This window comes from Mesoplodon densirostris, chromosome 9 (assembly GCF_025265405.1).
Source record: "Mesoplodon densirostris isolate mMesDen1 chromosome 9, mMesDen1 primary haplotype, whole genome shotgun sequence".
NCBI lineage: Eukaryota > Metazoa > Chordata > Mammalia > Artiodactyla > Ziphiidae > Mesoplodon > Mesoplodon densirostris.
The window spans coordinates 37617252-37642116 of NC_082669.1; the positions used below are offsets into that span (position 1 = coordinate 37617252).

General features: G+C 41.3%; 1 protein-coding gene and 1 non-coding gene across 2 annotated transcripts in view; one reads left to right on the top strand and one right to left on the bottom strand.

Moving 5' to 3' along the window:
• IGF2BP3 (insulin like growth factor 2 mRNA binding protein 3) overlaps positions 1 to 24865 on the top strand; it is a 150638-nt gene that overhangs the window by 46690 nt on the left and 79083 nt on the right. The gene's annotated exons all lie outside the window — the stretch shown is intronic.
• On the bottom strand, positions 23114 to 23221 carry LOC132496544 (U6 spliceosomal RNA). Its single transcript, XR_009533444.1, has one exon. It is a non-coding gene; the product is annotated as a U6 spliceosomal RNA (small nuclear RNA).

The window sequence follows — 24865 nt, forward strand, 5'->3', positions numbered from 1 at the left end:
ATGCAGCTGGAAAGTGGTAGAGTTTCTGCTCTTAATCAGGTTACTCAAACAGAACACTTCCCCTGAAAGGTAAGTTTCTATTTCTTAAAATTATCATCATTTATTTGCTTTCACCATGCCCCTGAAGGCTGGACAGTGAACCCAATAGAAACTGGATCCTCCCTAGGTCTGGAGGAAATATGTGGTTATGAGTGATGAATGGGCTTGGCCAGATTATTTGGGGAAGTTATTGGTAAACTGTTGCATTTAGAGAACCGAGGACGGTAGAGTTCTTCATGCATCGTTGTTCTGGGATGGGCCAGGCTTTGCCTCATGAGAGATGAGCTGGTGCAAGGTGTTTGGGGAATACCAGTGTTTCCCTGTGACCCCTAGGTGAGTGGTGTACAAGGCACGTATTTCTGCTCCCAATCTGCTCTCTCCCCGTGTTTACCATGCCCTTGCACTCAATGCCTGGACTTGTGTCCCGTGCTTCATAGTTCTTCTGGGATGGTCATCTCAAAGATCTCCATGCCCTTTATTTAAACTTTTTATTATGAAAAATATCAGACATAAACAAAAAGAAAGGCTAATATAATGATACTCAGTTTCAACCATTATCAATATATAGCCAGTCTCTTTTTTTAATAACTCTAACCTCTTCATCCTTTCCCAGACTATTGTACATAAAGTACATCCTAGACATCACGTCACTTAATTCAGTAAATGCTGAATGCATCTCTAAAAGTTAAATGTCTCCAAATTAGTTTGCTAGGGCTGCTGAACAAAACACCACAAACTGGGTAGCTTAAACAACAAACTTTTTATCTCACAGTTCTGGAGGATAGAAGTCTCATATCAAGATGTCAGCACATTTGCTTCCTGCTGAGGGCTGTGAGAGAAGGATTTGTTTGAGGCCTCTCTCTTTGGGTAGTTCCTTGGTTTGCAACAGTGTAAATCCACCCTCCACGTAGTGTTGTTGCTGTGTGTGTCTGTGTCCAAATTTCTCTTTTTTAAAAGGACAACAGCTCTACTGGATTAGGGACCACCCTAATGACCTTGACTACCTCTGCAAAGACCCTGTCTCCAAATACAGTCGAGCTGTGGTACTAGGAATTAAGACTTCATTCTATGAATTTTGGGGAAGACACAGTTCAACCCATAACAGTCTCTTTAAAAAATTCATGTATTAAATGAATAGTAACTCTCACATATCAAATCTAATCACTCAGATTTCCTTGATTATATTTAAAAAAAATTATTTGAGTCAGGATCCAAATAAGATCTTTTTCAAGACATTTAATCAATAGGTACGTCTTTTTTGGGGGGGGGGTATAGTGTATTTGTTAAAGTTGGTTTATTCTGCAGAATGTTCCACATTCTTACTTTGCTGAACTACATCCATGTGTGGTGACTTACCATGTTCCTCTGACCCTTGTGGGACTTGGATTAGACGCAAGTTCACTTTTGGTTTGTTTGCACAAGACAAAGTAATAGGTGGTGATGTATTCTTACATCAGGAGGTACATAATGTCTGTCTTTGGGTTATGAAATGCCATTGATCATTGCTTAGATTCATTATCGTGTGGCTGTAGGATGGTAATACTCTAATTCTACAATTTATTCATGTATTAGTCGGAATGCGTTTTTAAAGAGGAACTTGTCCTTGCTAGCTATTGAATTACTCTACTGAAGTACAGTTTGTGTAGGAGAGATAGGAAAAATACTTGATTCTTTCCATTTATTTACTGCCTTATAAATATTGGGTGCCTTGGCATCCTACAAGGGTAACCAGTGAGTTGCTTTTGTTTTTGAATCAATGAGTTTTTGTGTAACTATGAGCTCATGAGTTTAGACATACTTGGGTTTCAGAATTACTGGAAGCATTCTTTTTTTAATTAAATAATTAATTATTTATTTATTTTTGGCCACGTTGGGTATTCGTTGCTGCACGTGGGCTTTCTCTAGTTGCATCAAGTGGGGCTGCTCTTCGTTGCAGTGCGTGGGCTACTCACTGCAGTGACTTCTCTTGTTGTGGAGCACGGGCTCCAGGCTCGCGGGCTTCAGTAGTTGTGGCACATGGGCTGAGTAGTTGTGGCTCACGGGCTCTAGAGCACAGGCTCAGTAGTTGTGGCGCACGGGCTTAGTTGCTATGTGGCATGTGGGATCTTCCTGGACCAGGGCTCGAAACCGTGTCCCCTGCATTGGCAGGCAGATTCTTAACCACGGTGCCACCAGTGAAGTCCTTGGAATCATTCTTTTTTTAAATTTATTTTTATTTTTATTTATTTATTTATTTTAACATCTTTATTGGAGTATAATTGCTTTACAATGGTGTGTTAGTTTCTGCTTTATAACAAAGTGAATCAGTTACACATATACATATGTTCCCATATCTCTTCCCTCTTGCGTCTCCCTCCCTTCCCACCCTCCCTGTCCCATCCCTCTAGGTGGTCACAAAGCACCGAGCTGATCTCCCTGTGCTATGCAGCTGCTTCCCACTAGCTATCTATTTTATGTTTGGTAGTGTATATATGTCCATGCCACTCTCTCACTTTGTCACAGCTTAGCCTTCCCCCTCCCCATATTCTCAAGTCCATTCTCTAGTAGGACTGTGTCTTTATTCCCATCTTGCTCCTAGGTTCTTCATGACCTTTTTTTTTTTCTTAGATTCCATATATATGGGTTAGCATATAGTATTTGTTTTTCTCTTTCTGACTTACTTCACTCTGTATGACACACTCTAAGTCCATCCACCTCACTACAAATAACTCAATTTCGTTCCTTTTTATGGCATATTCCATTGTATATATGTGCCACATCTTCTTTATCCATTCATCTGTTGATGGACACTTCGGTTGCTTCCATGTCCTGGCTATTGTACATAGAGCTGCAATGAACAGTTTGGTACATGACTCTTTTTTTTTTTTTTTTTTTTTTGTTGCAGTACGCGGGCCTCTCACTGTTGTGGCCTCTCCTGTTGTGGAGCACAGGCTCCTGACTCGCAGGCTCAGCAGCCATGGCTCACGGGCCTAGCCGCTCCGCGGCATGTCGGATCTTCCCAGACCGGGGCATGAAACCGTGTGCCCTGCATCGGCAGGCATACTCTCAACCACTGCGCCAACAGGGAAGCCCTGCATGACTCTTTTTTTTTTTTTCTTTTTATTTATTGTATTTTTTAAATTAGTTTCTGCTTTATAACAAAGTGAATCAGTCATACATATACATCTGTTCCCACATCCCTTCCCTCATGCATCTCCCTCCCTCCCACCCTCCCCATCCCACCCCTCCAGGTGGTCACAAAGCACCGAGCTGATCTCCCTGTGCTCTGCGGCTGCTTCCCACTATCTATCTACCTTACGTTTGGTAGTGTATATATGTCCATGCCTCTCTTTCGCTTTGTCACAGCTTACCCGTCCCCCTCCCCATATCCTCAGGTCCATTCTCAAGTAGGTCTGTGTCTTTATTCCTGTTTTACCCCTAGGTTCTTCATGACATTTTTTAAAAATTCCATATATATGTTTTAGCATACGGTATTTGTCTTTCTCTTTCTGACTTACTTCACTCTGTATGACAGACTCTAGGTCTATCCACCTCATTACAAATAGCTCAGTTTCGTTTCTTTTTACGGCTGAGTAATATTCCATTGTATATATGTGCCACATCTTCTTTATCCATTCATCCGATGATGGACACTTAGGTTGTTTCCAGCTCTGGGCTATTGTGAATAGAGCTGCAGTGAACATTTTGGTACATGTCTCTTTTTGAATTATGGTTTTCTCAGGGTATATGCCTAGTAGTGGGATTGCTGGATCATATGGTAGTTCTATTTCTAGTTTTTTAAGGAACCTCCATATGGTTCTCCATAGTGGCTGTACCAATTCACATTCCCACCAGCAGTGCAAGAGTGTTCCCTTTTCTCCACACCCTCTCCAGCATTTATTGTTTCTAGATTTCTTGATGATGGCCATTCTGACTGGTGTGAGATGATATCTCATTGTAGTTTTGATTTGCATTTCTCTAATGATTAATGATGTTGAACATTCTTTCATGTGTTTGTTGGCAGTCTGTATATCTTCTTTGGAGAAATGCCTATTTAAGTCTTCTGCCCATTTTTGGATTGGGTTGTTTGTTTTTTTGTTATTGAGCTGCATGAGCTGCTTGTAAATTTTGGAGATTAATCCTTTGTCAGTTGCTTCATTTGGAAATATTTTCTCCCATTCTGAGGGTTGTCTTTTCATCTTGTTTATGGTTTCCTTTGTTGTGCAAAAGCTTTTAAGTTTCATTAGGTCCCATTGGTTTCTTTTTGTTTTTATTTCCATTTCTTTAGGAGGTGGGTCAAAAAGGATCTTGCTGTGATTTATGTCATAGAACGTTCTGCCTATGTCTTCCTCTAAGAGATTGATAGTGTCTGGCCTTACATTTAGGTCTTTAATCCATTATGAGTTTATTTTTGTGTATGGGGTTAGGGAGTGTTCTAATTTCATACTTTTACATGTACCTGTCCAGTTTTCCCAGCACCACTTATTGAAGAGGCTGTCTTTTCTCCACTGTATATTCTTGCCTCCTTTATCAAAGATAAGGTGACTGGGCTTCCCTGGTGGAGCAGTGGTTGAGAATCTGCCTGCCAACACAGGGGACTCGGGTTCGAGCCCTGGTCTGGGAAGATCCCACATGCTGCAGAGCAACTAGGCCCGTGTGCCACAACTGCTGAGCCTGCGCGCCTGGAGCTTGTGCTCCGCAACGAGAGGCCGCGATAGTGAGAGGCCCACGCACCGCGATGAAGAGTGGCCCCCACTTGCCACAGTTAGAGAACCCTCGCACAGAAACGAAGACCCAACACAGCCAAAAATAAAGAAATAAAGAAGCATTCATTTAAAAAAAAAAAAAAGATAAGGTGACCATACGTGCGTGGGTTTATCTCTGGGCTTTTTATCCTGTTCCATTGATCTATATTTCTATTTTTGTGCCAGTACCATACTATCTTGATTACTGTAGCTTTGTAGTATAGTCTGAAGTCAGGGAGCCTGATTCCTCCAGCTCCATTTTTCATTCTCAAGATTGCTTTGGCTATTTGGGGTCTTTTTTGTTTCCATACAAACTGTGAAATTTTTTGTTCTAGTTCTGTGAAAAATGCCAGTGGTAGTTTGATTGGGATTGCATTGAATCTGTAGATGGCTTTGGGTAGTAGAGTCATTTTCACAGTATTGATTCTTCCAATCCAAGAACATGGTATATCTCTCCATCTATTTATATCATCTTTAATTTCTTTCATCAGTGTCATATAATTTTTTGCATACAGGTCTTTTGTCTCCTTAGGTAGGTTTATTCCTAGATATTTTATTCTTTTTGTTGCAGTGGTAAATGGGAGTGTTTCCTTAATTTCACTTTCAGATTTTTCATCATTAGTGTATAAGAATGCCAGAGATTTCTGTGCATTAATTTTGTATCCTGCTACTTTACCCAATTCATTGATTAGCTCTAGTAGTTTTCTGGTAGCATCTTTAGGATTCTCTGTGTATAGTATCATGTCATCTGCAAACAGTGACAGCTTTACTTCTTCTTTTCCGATTTGGATTCCTTTTATTTCTTTTTCTTCTCTGATTGCTGTGGCTAGAACTTCCAAAACTATGTTGAGTAAGAGTGGTGAGAGTGGGCAACCTTGTCTTGTTCCTGATCTCAGTGGAAATGGTTTCAGTTTTTCACCATTGAGGATGATGTTTGCTGTGGATTTGTCATATATGGCCTTTATTATGTTGAGAAAAGTTCCCTCTGTGCCTACTTTCTGCAGGGTTTTTATCATAAATGGGTGTTGAATTTTGTTGAAAGCTTTCTCTGCATCTATTGAGATGATCATATGGTTTTTCTCCTTCAATTTGTTAATATGGTGGATCACGTTGATTGATTTGCATATATTGATGAATCCTTGTATTCCTGCAATCAACCCCACTTGATCATAGTGTATGATCCTTTTAATGTGCTGTTGGATTCTGTTTGCTAGTATTTTGTTGAGGATTTTTGCATCTATGTTCATCAGTGATACTGGCCTGTAGTTTTCTTTGTGACATCTTTGTCTGGTTTTGGTATCAGGGTGATGGTGGCCTCATAGAATGAGTTTGGGAGTGTTCCTCCCTCTGCTATATTTTGGAAGAGTTTGAGAAGGATAGGTGCTAGCTCTTCTCTAAATGGTTGATAGAATTCGCCTGTGAAGCCATCTGGTTCTGGGCTTTTGTTTGTTGGAAGATTTTTAATCACAGTTTCAATTTCAGTGCTTGTGGTTGGTCTGTTCATATTTTCTATTTCTTCCTGGTTCAGTCTCAGCAGGCTGTGCATTTCTAAGAATTTGTCCATTTCCTCCAGATTGTCCATTTTATTGACATAGAGTTGCTCGTAGTAATCTCTCATGATCTTTTGTATTTCTGCAGTGTCAGTTGTTACTTCTCCTTTTTCATTTCTTTTTTTTTTTTTTCTTTTTGCGGTATGTGGGCCTCTCACTGTTGTGGCCTCTCCTGTTGCGGAGCACAGGCTCCGGATGCGCAGGCCCAGCGGCCATGGCTCACGGGCCCAGCCGCTCCGCGGCATATGGGATCCTCCCAGACCGGGGCACGAACCCGTATCCCCTGCATCGGCAGGCGGACTCTTAACCACTGCGCCACCAGGGAGGCCCAAATTTTTTTTTTTTTTTTTTTTTTTTTTTTTTTTTTTTTTTGGTGGTATGTGGGCCTCTCATTGTTGTGGCCTCTCCCGTTGCGGAGCACAGACTCCGGACGCGCAGGCCCAGCAGCCATGGCTCATGGGCCCAGCCGCTCTGGGGCATGTGGGATCTTCCCGGACCGGGGCACGAACCCGTGTCCCCTGCATCGGCAGGCAGACTCTCAACCACTGCGCCACCAGGGAAGCCCTCCTTTTTCATTTCTAATTCTATTGATTTGAGTCTTCTCCCTTTTTTTCTTGATGAGTCTGGCTAATGGTTTATCAATTTTGTTTATCTTCTCAAAGAACCAGCATTTAGTTTTATTGATCTTTGCTATCGTTTCCTTCATTCCTTTTTCATTTATTTCTGATCTCATCTTTATGATTTCTTTCCTTCTGCTAAATTTGGGTGTTTTTTTTTGTTGTTCTTCTTCTTTCTCTAATTGCTTTAGGTGCAAGGTTAGGTTGTTTATTTGAGATGTTTTCTGTTTCTTAAGGTAGGAGTGTATTGCTCTAAACTTCCCTCTTAGAACTGCTTTTGCTGCATCCCATAGGTTTTGGGTCATTGTGTCTCCACTGTCATTTGTTTCTAGGTATTTTTTGATTTCCTCCTTGATTTCTTCAGTGATCAGTTCGTTATTAAGTAGTGTATTGTTTAGCCTCCATGTGTTTGTATTTTTTACAAATCTTTTCCTGTAATTGATATCTAGGCTCATAGCGTTGTGGTCAGAAAAGATACTTGATATGATTTCAATTTTCTTAAATTTACCAAGGCTTGATTTGTGACCCAAGATATGATCTATCCTGGAGAATGTTCCATGAGCACTTGAGAAAAATGTGTATTCTGTTGTTTTTGGATGGAATGTCCTATAAATATCAATTAAGTCCATGTTGTTTAATATATCATTTCAAGCTTGTGTTTCCTTATTTATTTTCATTTTGGATGATCTGTCCATTGGTGAAAGTGGGGTGTTAAAGTCCCCTACTATGATTGTGTTAATATCGATTTCCCCTTTTATGGCTGTTAGTATTTGCCTTATGTATTGAGGTGCTCCTATGTTGGGTGCATAAATACTTACAATTGTTAAATCTTCTTCTTGGATCAATCCCTTGATCATTATGTAGTGTCCTTCTTTGTCTCTTGTAATAGTCTTTATTTTAAAGTCTCTTTTGTCTGATATGAGAATTGCTACTCCAGCTTTCTTCTGATTTCCATTTGCATGGAATATCTTTTTCCATCCCTTCACTTTTAGTCTGTATATGTCCCTAGGTCTGAAGTGGGTCTCTCGTAGACAGCATATATACAGGTCTTGTTTTTGTTTCCATTCAGCCAGTCTGTGTTTTTTGGTGGGAGCATTTAATCCATTTACATTTAAGGTAATTATCGATATGTATGTTCCTATTCCTATTTACTTAATTGTTTTGGGTTTGTTATTGTAGGTCTTTTCCTTCTCTTGTGTTTCTTGCCTAGAGAAGTTCATTTAGCATTTGTTGTAAAGCTGGTTTGCTGGTGCTGAACTCTCTCAGCTTTTGCTTGTCTGTAAAGGTTTTAATTTTTCCATCAAATCTGAATGAGATCCTTGCTGGGTAGAGTAATCTTGGTTGTAGGTTTTTCTCCTCATCACTTTAAATATGTCCTGCCAGTCCCTTCTGGCTTGCAGAATTTCTGCTGAAAGATCAGCTGTTAACCTTATGGGGATTCCCTTGTGTGTTATTTGTTGTTTTTCCCTTGCTGCTTTTAATATGTTTTCTTTGTATTTAATTTTTGATAGTTTGATTAATATGTGTCTTGGCGTGTTTCTCCTTGGTGGATTTATCCTGTATGGGACTCTCTGTGCTTCCTGGACTTTGATTAAGTATTTCCTTGCCCATATTAAGGAAGTTTTCAACTATAATCTCTTCAAATATTTTCTCAGTCCCTTTCTTTTTCTCTTCTTCTTCTGGGACCCCTATAATTTGAATGTTGTTGTGTTTTATGTTGTCCCAGAGGTCTCTGAGACTGTCCTCAGTTCTTTTCATTCTTTTTTCTTTCTTCTGCTCTGCAGTAGTTATTTCCACTATTTTATCTTCCAGGTCACTTATCCGTTCTTCTGCCTTAATTATTCTGCTATTGATCCCTTGTAGAGTATTTTTAATTTCATTTATTGTGTTGTTCATCATTGCTTGTTTCCTCTTTAGTTCTTCTAGGTCCTTGTTAAATGTTTCTTGCATTTTCTCTATTCTTTTTCCAAGATTTTGGATCATCTTTACTATCATTCTGAATTCTTTTTCAGGTAGACTGCCTATTTCCTCTTCATTTGTTAGGTCTGGTGGGTTTTTACCTTGCTCCTTCATCTGCTGTGTGTTTTTCTGTCTTTTAATTTTGCTTATCTTACTGTGTTTGGGATCTTTTCACAGGCTGCAGGTTCGTAGTTCCCATTGTTTTTGGTGTCTGTCTCCAGTGGCTCAGGTTGGTTCAGTGGGTTGTGTAGGTTTCCTGGTGGAGGGGACTAGTGCCTGTGTTCTGGTGGATGAGGCTGGATCTTGTCTTTCTGGTGGGCAGGTCCATGTCTGGTGGTGTGTTTTGGGGTGTCTGTGGCCTTATTATGATTTTAGGCAGCCTCTCTGCCATGGGTGGGGTTGTGTTCCTGTCTTGCTAGTTGTTTGGCATAGGGTGTCCAGCACTGTAGCTTGCTGGTCGTTGAGTGAAGCTGGGTCTTGGCGTTGAGATGGGGATCTCTGGAAGATTTTCGCCGTTTGACATTACGAGCAGGGAGGTCTCTTGTGGACCAGTGTCCTGAACCTGGCTCTCCCACCTCAGTGGCACAGCCCTGACGCCTGGCTGGAGCACCAAGAGCATGTCCTCCATACGGCTCAGAATAAAAGGGATAAAAAATTGAAAGAGGATAAAATAAAGTAAGATAAAATAAAATAAAGTTATTAAAATAAAAAATAATTATTTAGAAAAATTTTTAAAAAGTAAAAAAAAAAAAACAAAAAAAGCTCTGGACGGTCAGAACCCTAGGACAAATGGTGAAAGCAAAGCTATACAGACAAAATCTCACACAGAAGCATACGCATACACACTCACAAAAGGAGGAAAAGGGGAAAAAATAATGTATCATTGCTCCCAAAGTCCACCTCCTCAATTTGGGATGATTCGTTGTCTATTTAGGTATTCCACAGATGCAGGGTACATCACGTTGATTGTGGAGATTTAATCCGCTGCTCCTGAGGCTGCTGGGAGAGATTTCCCTTTCTCTTTGTTCGCACAGCTCCCGGGGTTCAGCTTTGGATTTGGCCCCACTGCTGCATGTAGGTCGCCTGAGGGCCTCTGTTCTTCGCTCAGACAGGATGGGGTTAAAGGAGCAGCTGATTCGGGGGCTCTGGCTCACTGAGGCCGGGGGGAGGGAGGGGCACGGAGTGCAGGGTGAGCCTGCGGCGGCAGAGGCCGGCGTGACGTTGCACCAGTTTGAGGCGCGCCGTGCGTTCTCCCAGGGAAGTTGTCTCTGGATCACGGGACCCTGGCAGTGGCGGGCTGCACAGGCTCCCGGGAGGTCACGGCGTGGATAGTGACCTGTGCTCGCACACAGGCTTTTTGGTGGCTCCAGCAGCAGCCTTAGCGTCTCATGCCTGTCTCTGGGGTCCGCGCTGATAGCCGAGGCTCGTACCTATCTCTGGAGCTCCTTTAAGCGGCGCTGTTAATCCCCTCTCCTTGTGCACCAGGAAACAAAGAGGGAAGAAAAAGTCTCTTGCGTCTTCGGCAGGTCCAGACTTTTTCCCGGACTCCCTTCTGGTAGCCTTGGCGCACTAACCCCTTCAGGCTGTGTACTCGCCGCCAACCCCAGACCTCTCCCTGCGCTCTGACCGAAGCCCGAGCCTCAGCTCTCAGCCCAGCCCGCCCCAGCGGGTGAGCAGACAAGCCTCTCGGGCTGGTGAGTGCCGGTCGGCTCCGATCCTCTGTGTGGGAATCTCTTCTGCTTTGCCCTCCGCACCCCTGTTGCTGCGCTCTCCTCTGTGGCTCCGAAGCTTCCCCCCTCCGCCACCCACAGTCTCTGCCCTCGAAGGGGCTTCCTACTGTGTGGAAACCTTTCCTCCTTCACAGCTCCCTCCCACTGGTGCAGGTCCCGTCACTTTTCTTTTGTCTCTGTTTTTTCTTTCTTCTTTTGCGCTACCCAGGTACGTGGGGAGTTTCTTGCCGTTTGGGAGGTCTGAGGTCTTCTGCCAGCGATCAGTGGGTGTTCTATAGGAGCTGTTCCACGTGTAGATGTATTTCTGATGTATTTGTGGGGAGGAAGGTGACCTCCACGTCTTACTCTTCCGTCATCTTCTCCAAACCCCCGGAATCATTCTTTTTGTTGTTGTTGCGGTACGCGTTCCTCTCACTGTTGTGGCCTCTCCCGTTGCGGAGCACAGGCTCCAGACGCGCAGGCCCAGCGGCCATGGCCCACGGGCCCAGCTGCTCCGCGGCTCGTGGGATCCTCCCGGATCAGGGCACGAGTCATTCTTATTGATAGTGAAATTATCCTATCCTGAGAGGCCTGTCGTTTTGATGCTTCCTCAATAGTTGATAGCTTCCTTGATTGTTGGTTTAAGAAATTCCAGGTTTGTCATGTACATTTCCTGTTTCAAGGAGTGGAATCGGCCCTTTCCTCAAAAAGCCTGCTTTCTTGGGAAATGGTATTTAGAGATCACAGTGTGATCATGCTCCTCTTCGGACCACATGTGTTGGCCTTTCCTCGGTTGTTCATTTTCTTTCTTTTTAAAAAATATTAATTAATCAATTAATTAATTTGCTGCACCACATCTTAGTTGTGGCACACGAGATCTTCATTGCTCTGTGTGGGATCTTTTAGTTGCGGCATGCGGGATCTAGTTCCCTGACCAGGGAATGAACCTGGGTCCCCTGCCATGGGAGCGCAGAGTCTGGACCACCAGGGAAGTCCCAGTTGTTCATTTTCTTTGCAGCATTTATGCCCCCAGTTCCTTTCTCTGCAGGTTTTAGTCATGGTTACTCTTGTGTATTATTCCCCAACATATGCTTCTCCATTCTTAAATGTGAACATTTCTGTGCACCCTTTGTTTTTCCTCTCTTAGAAGTTCCATTTGTTCCTACTGTTTTTGTTTTTGCTTTCTACTTGGAAGCAAACATTCACTTGAATACCCATTGAATTTAAGGGTTTTTTTTCCCTCTTGAATCATCACTTTGCTTTCTCTGTGAAATTTAATATGACTTAGGTCACGTGGGCTTAGCCTTGAGGTTATCCTTCACTCTCCTCCCTTTTGCTCTCTGGCCACAGGATACCCGGTGTCCTTAAGCTCCCCCAACATCCACCCCATGCTGCCTTTGGTGCTCGTTCCTGTACCCATGGCCACCACCCTGTAGAGTCAGTCGTACATCAACCATTTAAAGCATCTCACCAGCTGTAGGTGGGAAAAACAGCCTGTAGGCACAACCAGCCTATGGAGGGGTGGCCATGGAGGGCTACTGTTGTGTGTTCTCAAGCTTTAAAATCATCTCTAGAGGTGCCTGAGCACTAATTTTAAGATTCTGTGTTAGTGCCAAGTTGTGAAATTGCTCTTTCAGTTTCATAATCTGCAAATGAGTCCTGTAACTCTTCAAATGAAAACAATTGATCCTTTCTGTCTGAAGTACATTAAACTATCCACAACCACAAACAGATTACTTATGGTTATAAATAGGAAAGGTCATAAAAAAAGAGGTTTTTGGTTTCAGCAGTATTTACTTGAAGTCATGGGAGATTAAAGAAGAAATAATTGGTAAATCTCTGTTTCTGGCTTTTTTTTTTTTTTTTTTTTTTTACTTAAACAAGAGAAGCTTATTCTCTCACAGTTCTGGAGTCTGGAAGTCCAAGATCAAGGTGTCAACAGGATTGGATTCTTGCCTTTCTCTGGCTTTCAGGTGACTGCCTTCTCACTGTGTCCTCACATGACCTAGCCTCTGTGCACACATCCCTGTGTCTCTTCCTCTTTTTTTTTTTTAATTGGAGTAAAATTGTTTTACAATGTTGTGTTAGTTTCTGCTGTATAATGAAGTGAATCAGCTGTATGTATACCTATATCCCCTCCCTCTTGGACCGACCTCCCACCCCATGCCACCCATCTAGATAGTCACAAAGCACCAATCTGTTTCTGTTTAGATTGGCGATTAGGAATAAGTGCGATCCCATGAATAAAGACTGAGAGGAAAAGAAGTTAACTACTAGGGGGTGGGAGATAATGTAATAGTTATCCAAACTCCAGTGCTCCATGGCCAAACAGCCAAACAAAGTGACTTTTAAAAAACTTTAAACATTTTTAAACTTTAAATCTTTTTTCTGCACAGGATCCACTAGATCTTTGTTTTAAACTCTCAAGAGCCTTAAAAATACTTACCCTTGTTCTTTTCTGTGCAAAATGGTAACCTAAGTGTGAAGTAAGAGGCTTGTCAGCTTGATTGAGAACATCAAGAGAGAGAACCTTTGTCATTTTCATTGACAGCATTTCTGATATCAGATACATGGTGTCTTCTCCAATACCACTTCTCTGACCCTCCAACAACAATTAGGTGTCCTACAATTCAATTCAATTCTGATGCTAACTATCGGATTTAGTGTCAGACGCCACAGGTTAAGGGTTCCGTCTCACAGGACTGCCCTCATTTCAGGTGCCAGGTGCAGTGGGATGCCAAGGCTCCTCACCCTTGTGCCTGGCTGACTATAAATCTGGATGGAGGGTCCCACAATGCCCCCACTCCCCTTTGATCATTCACTAGAATGGCTCACAGAACTCAGGAAAAGTGCCTTACTTACTACTACTACTATAATTTACTCTAAAGGGCACAACTCAGGAACTGCCAAGTGGAAGAGATGCATAGGGTAAGGTATGGGAAAGGGGCGTGGAGCTTCCATGCTCCCTCCACATTTCCCATTCTCCCCACATTGCCACATATTCACCAGCCCAGAAGCTCTCCAAACCCAGGCTTTTTTTTTTTTTTTTTTGCAGTACGCGGGCCTCTCTCTGTTGTGGCCTCTCCCGTTGCGGAGCACAGGCTCCAGACGCGCAGGCTCAGCGGCCATGGCTCACGGGCCCAGCCGCTCCACGGCATGTGGGATCTTCCCGGACCGGGGCATGAACCTGTGTCCCCTGCATCGGCAGGCGGACTCTAAACCACTGCGCCACCAGGGAAGCCCCGAACCCAGTCTTTTTAGGTTTCTATGGAGACTTCCGTACATATGTGTGATTGGTTAAATCACTGACCATTAGTGATTAACTCAGTCTCCAGCCCCTCTCTTCTTCCCAGAAGTGGAGAAGTGAGGATGTAAGTTCCAAACCTCCAATCATGCCTTAGTCTTTCTGACGACCAGACCTTCATCCTGAAGCTACCTAGGGGCCCACTGAGAGTTGCCTTGCCAGAATAAAAGACACTGCTGTCACTCCTGTCATTCAGGAAACTCTGTGGGATTTAGGAGCTCTGTGTCAGGAACCAGGGACAAAGACCAGATATGTATTTCTTATGCCACTGGAGACTATCTTATCCTCAGTGCCTGGCATCACTTGGCATAAAACTTTTCAAAGAATAAGTGGTAGAATAACAAGTTGAATTGTAATCGTACACTTTATTCTAGAAGGGCATTCAGATAATTTAGAAGAAGGCATTCATAAACCAAGTAGACTACCAAGTAGCATGAGTTGAAAAAGGAGGCCAAGAAAAAAAAAAACACCCCAAAACAAAAAACAAACAAAAAACTCTGGTGGGATCAAAGATGATTTAGGAATAAGGTTAAAAATCACCCTTGTGGGCCTCCCTGGTGGCGCAGTGGTTGAGAGTCCGCCTGCCGATGCAGGGGATACGGGTTCGTGCCCCGGTCTGGGAGGATCCCATATGCCGCGGAGCGGCTGGGCCCGTGAGCCATGGCCGCTGAGCCTGCGCGTCCGGAGCCTGTGCTCCGCAACGGGAGAGGCCACAACAGTGAGAGGCCCGCGTACAGCAAAAAAAAAAAAAAATCACCCTTGTGTCCCACACAGTACTCTGGGCTCTCCCTCCCCTTTCTCCGTTTCTTTCTCCTACCTCTTGCTTTCGTTACCAGTTTATTATGAAGGATCCAAGTCAGGAATAGCCAAATGGAAGAGATGCATAGGGCAAAGTATGGGGGAAACGGCATGGTGCTTCTTGCCCTCCTACATGCTTCCCTTTTCTCTCTCCCGCAACTTTTTTTTTCTTCCTGTTTTTGAAAGCACAGAAGTACATTTAAACAAAACAAAACTCTGAGTCCCACACTGAAGTTTTTACTTCTTGTGATGCCTATTAGAGAGCAGCTGAACTGAATCAAATGTGAGTTTTGTTCTATTAATGCTGTGACGTGTACAATAGTGGATCAAACTCAGTGGATATCAAAATGAGGTGTGAGAGTTAACCTATAATTTAATGGGACATTTATGTCTCTCTTCCGCACCCCCACAGTGAGGGTTTCTTCTTTAAACAATAGTGAAGGGAATTCCCTGGCGGTCCAGTGGTTAGGACTCGGCACTTTAACTGCAGTGTCCTGGGTTCAATCCCTGGTCAGGGAATTAAGATCCCACAAGCCACATGGCATGGCCAAAAAAATAAATAAACAAACGAACAAACAAAAACAAGAGTGAAAACTTCAGTTTAAGGAGAAAATGAGTCAACTATTTCAAAATACTGAAAGAATTAAGAATGTTTAATTTACTCATATAAACCATTTAAGAACACACATAAAAGGACAACCCAGAAGGGCAAAAGTCAAAACACTAACTGGTGTGATAGGTTTGTAGGTAACTTTTGTTTTTTTACCTTCTTCACGGGAGCTCTGTTTTCATCATTGAGACCCTTTTCCTTCTCTTTAAGGGGATTTAACTTAAATACTTTCATTGGAAACTCAGATTGAGTGTATTTTAAGGATGAATATAGGGCTCATTTGATAACCAAAATAGGGATAAGTTACTGAGTCCAAGAAGAAAATGGAGGGAAATAAGTCTGATTCTAAAGAAGAAGCTTTAAGATTGATGGTCAGGGACTTCCCTGGTGGTGCAGTGGTTAAGAATCCGCCTGCCAATGCAGGGGACAGCGGTTCGAGCCCTGGTTGGGGAAGATCCCACATGCCGTGGAGCAGCTAAGCCCGTGTGCCACAACTACTGAGCCTGCGCTCTAGAAGCCGCGAGCCACAACTACTGAGCCCACACTCCTAGAGCCCATGCTCTGCAACAAGAGAAGCCACTACAATGTGAAGCGTGTGCACTGCAGTGAAGAGTAGCCCTGTCTCGCCACAACTAGAGAAAACCACGCGCAGCAACGAAGACCCAATGCAGTCAAAGATAAATAAAGTTATTTTTAAAAAAAAAAGATTGATGGTCAGGAAAGCTTACAATACTCTGTCAGATACAGGTAAACTACTAGATAGGAAATCTCTCTTAACATCCTTTAAAATAAATGAGTATTGAAATCCATTGAAAGTGGCATGCCATTCAGATAAACTGGGGGCCCCTGGTTTGTTCATCCTAGAAAAAGGGAGTCTGCAGGATTCAGACAGGACAGTATGTTATAGAGACTTGGGTTACAGGGTGAGGAAGATGTTAGTCTTGTTTTTATGACTCTATCATGTTCTTTTTTTTTAAAACATCTTTATTGGAGTATAATTGCTTTACAATGGTGTCTATCATGTTCTTGATGTCTTCCTTATTATTTTATAGCTTATTATAAAAAAGTATGGAATTAAATATGCTTGAAAATGGACTTTTTGGGGGGTAGAAATTTCTTTGAGTTTTAACATGTATATATTTGTGTTCTGCCATTGCAGTCAGGATATAGGATAATCCTATTGCACCAAAAAAAACACACCCATGGTAACCTTGGGGGTGTTTTATTGCTGCCCCCGCCAACAAATAAAGAGTTGATGTGTGTCATATGATAAATATGTTTAACTTTATAACAAACTGACAAACTCATCTCCAATGTGGCTGTACCATTTTTACATTCCCATCAGTAATTTTTTTTTAACAGCTTTATTGGAGTATAATTGCTTTACAATGGTGTGTTAGTTTCTGTTTTACAACAAAGTGAATCAGTTATACATATACATATGTTCCCATATCTCTTCCCTCTTGCATCTCCCTCCCTCCCACCCTCCCTATCCCACCCCTCTAGGTGGTCACAAAGCATCGAGCTGATCTCCCTGTGCTATGCGGCTGCTTCCCACTAGCTATCTATTTTACGTTTGGTAGTGTATATATCCCACCTGTAATTTTTGAGTGATCCAGATGGTCAGCATCATCACCAGCATTTGGTATTGTTGATGTTTTTTATTTTAGCTACTCTAATAGATGTGTAGTGGTATCTCATTTTGGTTTTATTTACATTTCTGTAATGGCTAATGATGTTGAGCATTTTTTCATGTACTAATTATCTTCTGCATATCCTCTTTGAAATGTCTGGTTACCTCTTTTGCTACTTAATTGGGTTGTTTTCTTATTATTGGGTTTTGAGAGTTCTTCATCTGACATGGATACAAGTCCTTAGTCAACTATGTGATTTGCAGATATTTTCTCCTAATCAGTAATTCTTCCCATTCCTTTATCATTTTCTTTATCAGAACAAAAGTTTTAAACTTTAATGAAGTCCAATTTATTTACTTCGACCATCCCCCCCTTTTTGTATAGTACTTTTGGTGTGTTGTCTAAAAACTCTATACTTAAATCTAGCCTATGAAAGTTTTCTCCTGTTGTGAAGTTTTATAGCCTTATGTTTTTTTAAAATCTTTATGTATGTATGTATGTATGTATGTATGTATGTATGTATGTATGGCTGGCTGCGTTGGGTCATCATTGCTGCATACGGGCTTTCCCTAGGTGCGGCCAGAAGGGGCTACTCTTCATTGTCGTGTGCAGGCTTCTCATTGTGGTAGCTTCTCTTGTTGCAGAGCACGGGCTCTAGGCGCGCAGGCTTCAGTAAGTAGTTGTGGCATGCGGGCTCAGTAGTTGTGGCTCGCAGGCTCTAGAGCGCAGGCTCAGCAGTTGTGGCGCACGGGCTTAGTTGCTCCGTGGCATGTGGGATCTTCCTGGACCAGGGCTCGAACCCATGTCCCCTGCATTGGCAGGAGGATTCTTAACCACTGCACCACCAGGGAAGTCCCTAGCCTTATGTTTTACATTTACACCTATGATGCATTTTGTATTAATTTTTGTATAATGTGTGAGGCTTAGGCAGACACATTTTTTTGCATATCGATGTCTAGTTAATCCAACACAGTGTGCTGAAAAGACTGTCCTTTCTCCATAGAATTGCCTTTGCATTTTTGTCACAAATCATTTGGCCATGTTTGTGTGAATATTTCTGGATTCTATTCTGCTCCATTGATTTGTATGTCTATCCCTTTGTCAATACTATACTTTCTTGGCAGCTGTGGCTTTAAATAGTAAGTCCTAAAATTGGGTGGTGTTATTCTTCTAACCTTATTCTTTTTCAAATTGTTATAGCTATTCTAGTTAATTTGCCTTTCCATGTATATTTTAGAACCAGTTTTTGGTTCTAAAAATTCTGCTGGAAGTCAACAAGTCCTACATGTGTTTTGTGAAATTCATACCTATCTATTTAAATTGGGGGGCCTGCTGTTATAAATGATTTTTTATTTTAAACTGTAAAGTACACATAAAATTCACCATACTAACCATTTTAAAGCATATTGTTCAGCAGTGTTAAGTATATTTACATTGATGCTAAACTAATTAGTTCTAAAAGTTTAAAAAAAAATGTTTTGTTATATTTTGTTGGCTGCTCTGCAAGGCTTGGGACTTTAGTTCCCTGAGCAGGGATTGAACCCGGGCCCTGGAAGTGAAAGCTCTGTGTCCTAACCCCTGGACCGCCAGGGAATTTCCCTAAAAGTTTGTTTTCTTAATAGATTGTGTGAAATTTTCTACTTAGACAATCATGTCATTGCAAGTTGGCATAGTTTCACTTCTTTTCCAATCTATATGCCTTTTGTTTCCTTTTCTTGTCTTGTTACACTGCCGAGTTCTTTGAATGAGAGTAGACAGCCTTGCCTTTTTCTTACCCTTTGTGAGAAAACATCCAGTCTTTGACCTTTAAGTAAAATGTTAGCTGTAGGGTTTTTGTAGATGCCCTTTATGTGGTTGAGGATATTCTTTATATTCCTAGTTTGCTGACCGTCTTTATAATGAGTGAATGTTGGTTTGTGTCAGATGCTTTTTCTGCAAAAATTGATATGATCATACATTTGTTTTAGGCAGTTACTACGATGGATTACATTGTTCTTCAAATATTGAACCAATTTTACATTCCTGTGATAAATTCCACTTGGCTGTGGCGTTTATTCTTTGAACATATTCCTTGATTCAATTTGCTCACTTTTTGGTTGACAACTTACTGTATTTCTCTTGATTAGGGATATTTGTTTGTAGTTTTATTTTTTTGTGTTGTCTTTGACTTTGTTATTAGGGTAATACAGCCTCAAACTGTCTTGTGAAGTGCTTGCTTATGTGTTCTGGAAGAGGTTGTGCTGAGTTGGGGTTATTTCTTTAAATGTTTGATAGCATTTGCCAGTGAAACCACCTGAGCATAGAGGTTTCTTCCTCAGAAGACTTTATTTTTTTTTTAGCTCAAATTCAGTCTTTGAAAATAGTTACAGGGCTTTTTTGGCTATTTTATCTTGTGTAGTTTTGGTGATTTGTAGTTTCTGAAAAATTGGTTCATTTCATCCAAGGTGTTGAATAGAGGTGCATAAAGTCTTGCCGTATTCCCTCATTATGCTTTAATTGACTTGGGGTCTATAGTGTTATCTCCTTTGTTCCTGATATTGGTAGTTTGTGATCTCTCTCTCTCTCTCTCTCTCTCTCTTTCTCTCTCTCTTTCTCTCTTTCTCTCTCTCTCTCTCTCTCTCTCTCATCATCTTTGTCAGTCTGGCCAGAGATTTATCCATTTTATTTATTTATTTATGTTCCTCCAAAGAAACAGCATTTGGTTTCATTGTTCTTTACCATCTTTCTTTCTTTTCATTGATTTTGCTCTTCAGTATTTTATTTATTCTGCTTGTTTTGGGTTTATTTTGTGCTTCCTTTTGCTAGTTTTTTAAGTTGGAAGCTTGGGTTATTAATTGGAGACCTTTCTTTTTTTTCTAATGTAAACATATGATGCTATGAATTTCCCTTTAAAGCACTTAATCCCATAAATCTTGGTATATTTTTAAAATTTTTGTTCAGTTCAAAATATTTTCTAATTTCCCTTGAGACTTCCTCTTTGACCTGTGGATTTTTTTTTTTTGGACTATGTAGTTTAAATTTCCAAATGATTGGAGATTTTCCAGTTATCTTTTTGTTATTAACTTCTAGTTTAATTCCATTATGGTTGGTAAACATACCTTATATGTTTATATGTCCTTAAAATCTGTTGACACCTGTTTTATATCTTTGTTTTAGACAGATACAGTATATCTTGGGAAATGTTTCATGTTGGGTAGAGTGTTTGTCCAGCTGGTTGATACTGTTCAGTTCTTCTGTATACTTGGTGATTTTTGGTGTCTTGTTCCATCCACTCCTGAGCATGGAGTATTGAAATCTCTCAGTATAATCATAGATTTGTCTATTTCTCTTTTCAGTTCTGTTAGTTTTTGTTTCATGTATTTTGAGCTCTGTTGTTAGGTCTATATACACTTAGGGTTGCTATGCTGTAATGTCCTTCTTTATCCCTGATAACTTTCTTTGCTCTGAAGTCTACTTTGAGATTAAATACCACTTCAGCTTTCTTTTCATTAGTGTTTGCATGATATCTTATTACATCATTTTTTTACCTTGAGGTTATTTGTAACATTGTAGTTTGAACGAGTTTCTTAAAGGCAGCACATACTTGGGTTTTGTAGCTTCATTATTAGCATCCTTAGTCTCTACCTACTAGATACCAGCAGCTCCCTGCCTCCCCAAGTTGTGATCATCAACAATGTCAACAGACATTGTCAAATATCCTCTTGGGGACAACATAATCCCCAGTTGAAAACCACTTTCCTGTAAGTAATGTGTTATTTTTCTCTGGCTGCTTTCAAGGTTTTTCTTTGTCTTTGATTTTCAACAGTTAGTTTATGATGTGTCTGGAGATAGATTTCTTTGGGTTTATCTTGTTTGAGGTTGTAAAGGGAAGGAACCCAGTTTTCCCCGTGTCGGGAGCAACCCAGTTCTTTCCTATTATGTGTCTTTTTTTTCCTGTGTGTCTCCTTTACTACTCAGAACACTTCACTTCTGTCACTCTGCTCACCCAATGTGTGGAGATGTTTCCCTTCAACAAGCAATTCTCTGCAACATCAGCTGGGTGTCCTACGATTTTAACTGAATTTTTAACACTTTCTGCCTGGAGATAATGTTAGGTCCCACAGGTTAAGGGCCTGTAGTCTCAGTAGTCCCAGAAGACTACACCCTGCCCTCGCCTTGCATGTGTCAGTCACAAGCCTGGGTTATCATCACCTGTGCTTCTGACCAACCAGCTATAGATAGAAGCTTCCAAAGACCTCACTCCTTGGGTTTGACTGATTTGCTAGAGTGGCTTACAAAACTGAGGGCAACATTTACTTACATTTACCAGTTTATTAAAGGATATAATAAAAAAATACAGATGATCAGCCAGATGAGATATATATAAGGCGAGGTCTGGGAGAGTCCTGAGTGCAGGAGCTTCTGTCCCTGTGGAGTTGCGGTACATCACCCTCCCTGTGTGGATGTGTTCACCCACCTCTAAGCTCTGTGAACCCCCTACTCTTGGGATTTTATGGAGGCTTCTTCTTGTAGGCATGATCAATTACTAACTCCATTTCCAGCGCCTCTCCCCTCTCTGGAGGACAGGGCATGGGGCTGAAAATTCCAGGCTTCTGATCATGGCTTGCTCTTTCTGGTGACCAGCTCCCAACCAGGAGCCATCCAAGAACCTACCTAGAGTTTCCTCATTAGAACAGGAGATACACCTAGTGCTCTTATCACTTAGGAAATTACAAGAATTTTAGGAGTTCTGTGCCAGGAAGAGGAGGGGTTGAGGCTGGGAGACCAATATATGTATTTTCTATGATCTCACAGGGGTTCACTGAACTTTTTCAATTTATAGGTTTATATCGTTTGCCAAATTTGGAGAATCTTCAGTAACCATATATATATATATTTAACATCTTTACTGATGTATAATTGCTTTACGATGTTGTGTTAGTTTCTGCTGTATAACAAAGTGAATCAGCTATATGTATACATAGATCCCCATATCGCCTCCCTCTTGCATCTCCTTCCCACCCTCCCTATTCCACCCCTCTAGGTGGTCACAAAGCACTGAGGTCATCTCCTGTGCTATGCGGCTGCTTCCCACTAGCTATCTATTTTACATTTGGTAGTGTATATATGTCCATGCCACTCTCTCACTTCGCCCCAGCTTACCCTTCCCCCTCCCCATGTCCTCAAGTCCATTCTCTACGTCTGTGACTTTATTCCTGTCCTGACCTTATGTTCATCAGAACCATTTTTTTTTTTTTAGATTCCATATATATGTGTTAGCATATGGTATTTGTTTTTCTCTTTCTGACTTACTTCACTCTGTATGACAGACTCTGGGTCCATCCACCTCACTTCAAATAACTCAATTTTGTTTCTTTTTATGGCTGAGTAATATTCCACTGTATATATGTGCCACATCTTCTTTATCCATTCATCTGTCGATGGACATTTAGGTTGCTTCCATGTCCTGGCTATTGTACATAGTGCTGCAATGAACACTGTGGTACATGACTATTTTTTTGAATTATGGTTTTCTCAGGGTATATGCCCAATAGTGGGATTGCTGGGTTATATGGTCGTTTTATATTAGTTTTTTAAGGAACCTCCATAGTGTTCTCCATAGTGGCTGTATCACTTTACATTCCCACCAACAGTGCAGGAGGGTTCCCTTTTCTCCACACCGTCTCCAGCATTTATTGTTTGTAGATTTTTTGATGATGGCCATTCTGACTGGTGTGAGGTGATAGCTCATTGTAGTTTTGATTTGCATTTCTCTGATGATCAGTGATGTTGAGCATCCTTTCATGTGTTTTTTTGGCAATCTGTATATCTTCTTTGGAGAAATGTCTATTTAGGTCTTCTGCCCATTTTTGGATTGGGTTGTTTGTTTTTTTGATACTGAGCTGCATGAGCTGCTTGTATATTTTGGAGATTAATCCTTTGTCAGTTGCTTCGTTTGCAAATATTTTCTCCCATTCTGAGGGTTGTCTTTTCGTCTTGTTTATGGTTTCCTTTGCTGTGCAAAAGCTTTGAAGTTTCATTAGGTCCCATTTGTTTCTTTTTGTTTTTATTTCCATTTCTCTAGGAGGTGGGTCAAAAAGGATCTTGCTGTGATTTTTGTCATAGAGTGTTCTGCCTATGTTTTCCTCTAAGAGTTTTATAAGTATCTGGCCTTACATTTAGGTCTTTAAGAAATATGGAACGCTTCATGGATTTGTGTGTCATCGTTGAGCAGGGGCCATGCTAATCTTGTCTGTATTGTTCCAATTTTTAGTGTATGTGCTGCTGAAGTGAGCACTTCAGTAACCATTTATTTAAAGATATTGTCAGCAAATATTTTTCCTTTTTCCTGTCTTTCTGAGATACCGATAATGTAAATTAGGCTTTTGGTATTTTCCCACAGGGCTTCGAGCCTCTGTGCATTTTTTCTCTCAGTTGTTTAGATTGAATAATTGCTATTGATCCGTCTTCGTGAGCAGTGACAATTTCCTTTGTTGTTTCCAGTCTGCTATTTTGTTCATCCAGTGAGTTTATTTAGGGTTATTGTGTTTTGGTTCTAAATTTTTACTTCTTTTATACCTACTGTTTCTTGGACATTTTCTTTCTGTTCTTTTCAAGAGTGCTCACCCTTTGTGGAACATCTTTATAATAGTTTCTTTAAAGTCTGTCAGATAATTCCAACATCTGTGTCATTCTTGGCATTTGCATTTGTTGATTGCCTTATCCCCTATGAGTTGAGATTTTCCTAGCTCTTTATATAACTAATTTTGGGTTGTACCTTGAACATTTTGAATATAATATTATGAGACTCTGGATCTTGGTTCAAATTCTATGGAGAATGTTGATAATTTCATTTTAGAATACAATTTGAGCCAATTGGTTTCAGGCTGCATGTCGCAGCCGGCCTTCTATGGATTATGGTTCCAATTTCACTTCATTTTTGAAGCCTTTGAAGTACTCTTTGGATCTGTCTCATGTGTGTAGTAGTGCTCAGTGGTGGCCAGTTTGGGATCTGGGTGATGATCTCTCCCATGGTTCTGCTCTCAAAGTCTTGGGTATGCTGTTTGTTTTCTGATGCAAGCATGTGCATATTGGAGCTAAATCCAGGATTTCCTAAACAACTTCATGCAGTTGCTTTCCTGAGCTCCTCTCTTTGCATGATCTGATTAGTACTTTGGTTCCCAAGGGCTTCTCTTTCTGGTTCTTCAGCCAGAAAAGATAGGGCCTTAGTTACCCTGCTTGGTTGTGTACTTCTCATGACTGCATTCATGTCTGGGGCTAAGTGGCAGGAAGGACAGGGGCAAAAAAGCAATAGGATTCAACCCACCCCCTTGGAACCATAGTTCTTCCCCTTTCCTGCTCTTCACGCCAGAGCTACAGGACTTCTCGAGTTCTGTCTGTACTCAGTAACAATTTCCAAGTTTTTTTTTTTTTGCGGCACGCGGGCCTCTCACTGCTGTGGCCTCTCCTGTTGCGGAGCACAGGCTCCGGACGTGCAGGCTCAGCAGCCATGGCTCACGGGCCCAGCCGCTCCACGCCATGTGGGATCTTCCTGGACTGGGGCTGGAACCCGTGTCCCCTGCATTGGCAGGCTGATTCTTAACCACTACACCACCAGGGAAGTCCCTCATATACTTTTCAGAGTCTTCAAATAGTTGCGTCATACATTCTGTCCAGATTTTATCATCATTCCATGGGAGAAACAGGGTAGACTATCCCCACTCAGTTTATAGTTTTCTTGTTACTTTGAAATTTCAAGAGGTGAAATTATCTCTTGAGAAATAAATGATATTGAATCATTTATTTCTCAAGAATAGAGTAACTATTAAGTAACTTGCTTTAAGGTTTTTTTTTTTTTTTCCTCATAGGTAACCCTTGGTTGAATTAAGGCTGAGCAGGCACTTAGCTATCATTTACCAAAAGAAGCTTGTATTTAAGCTGT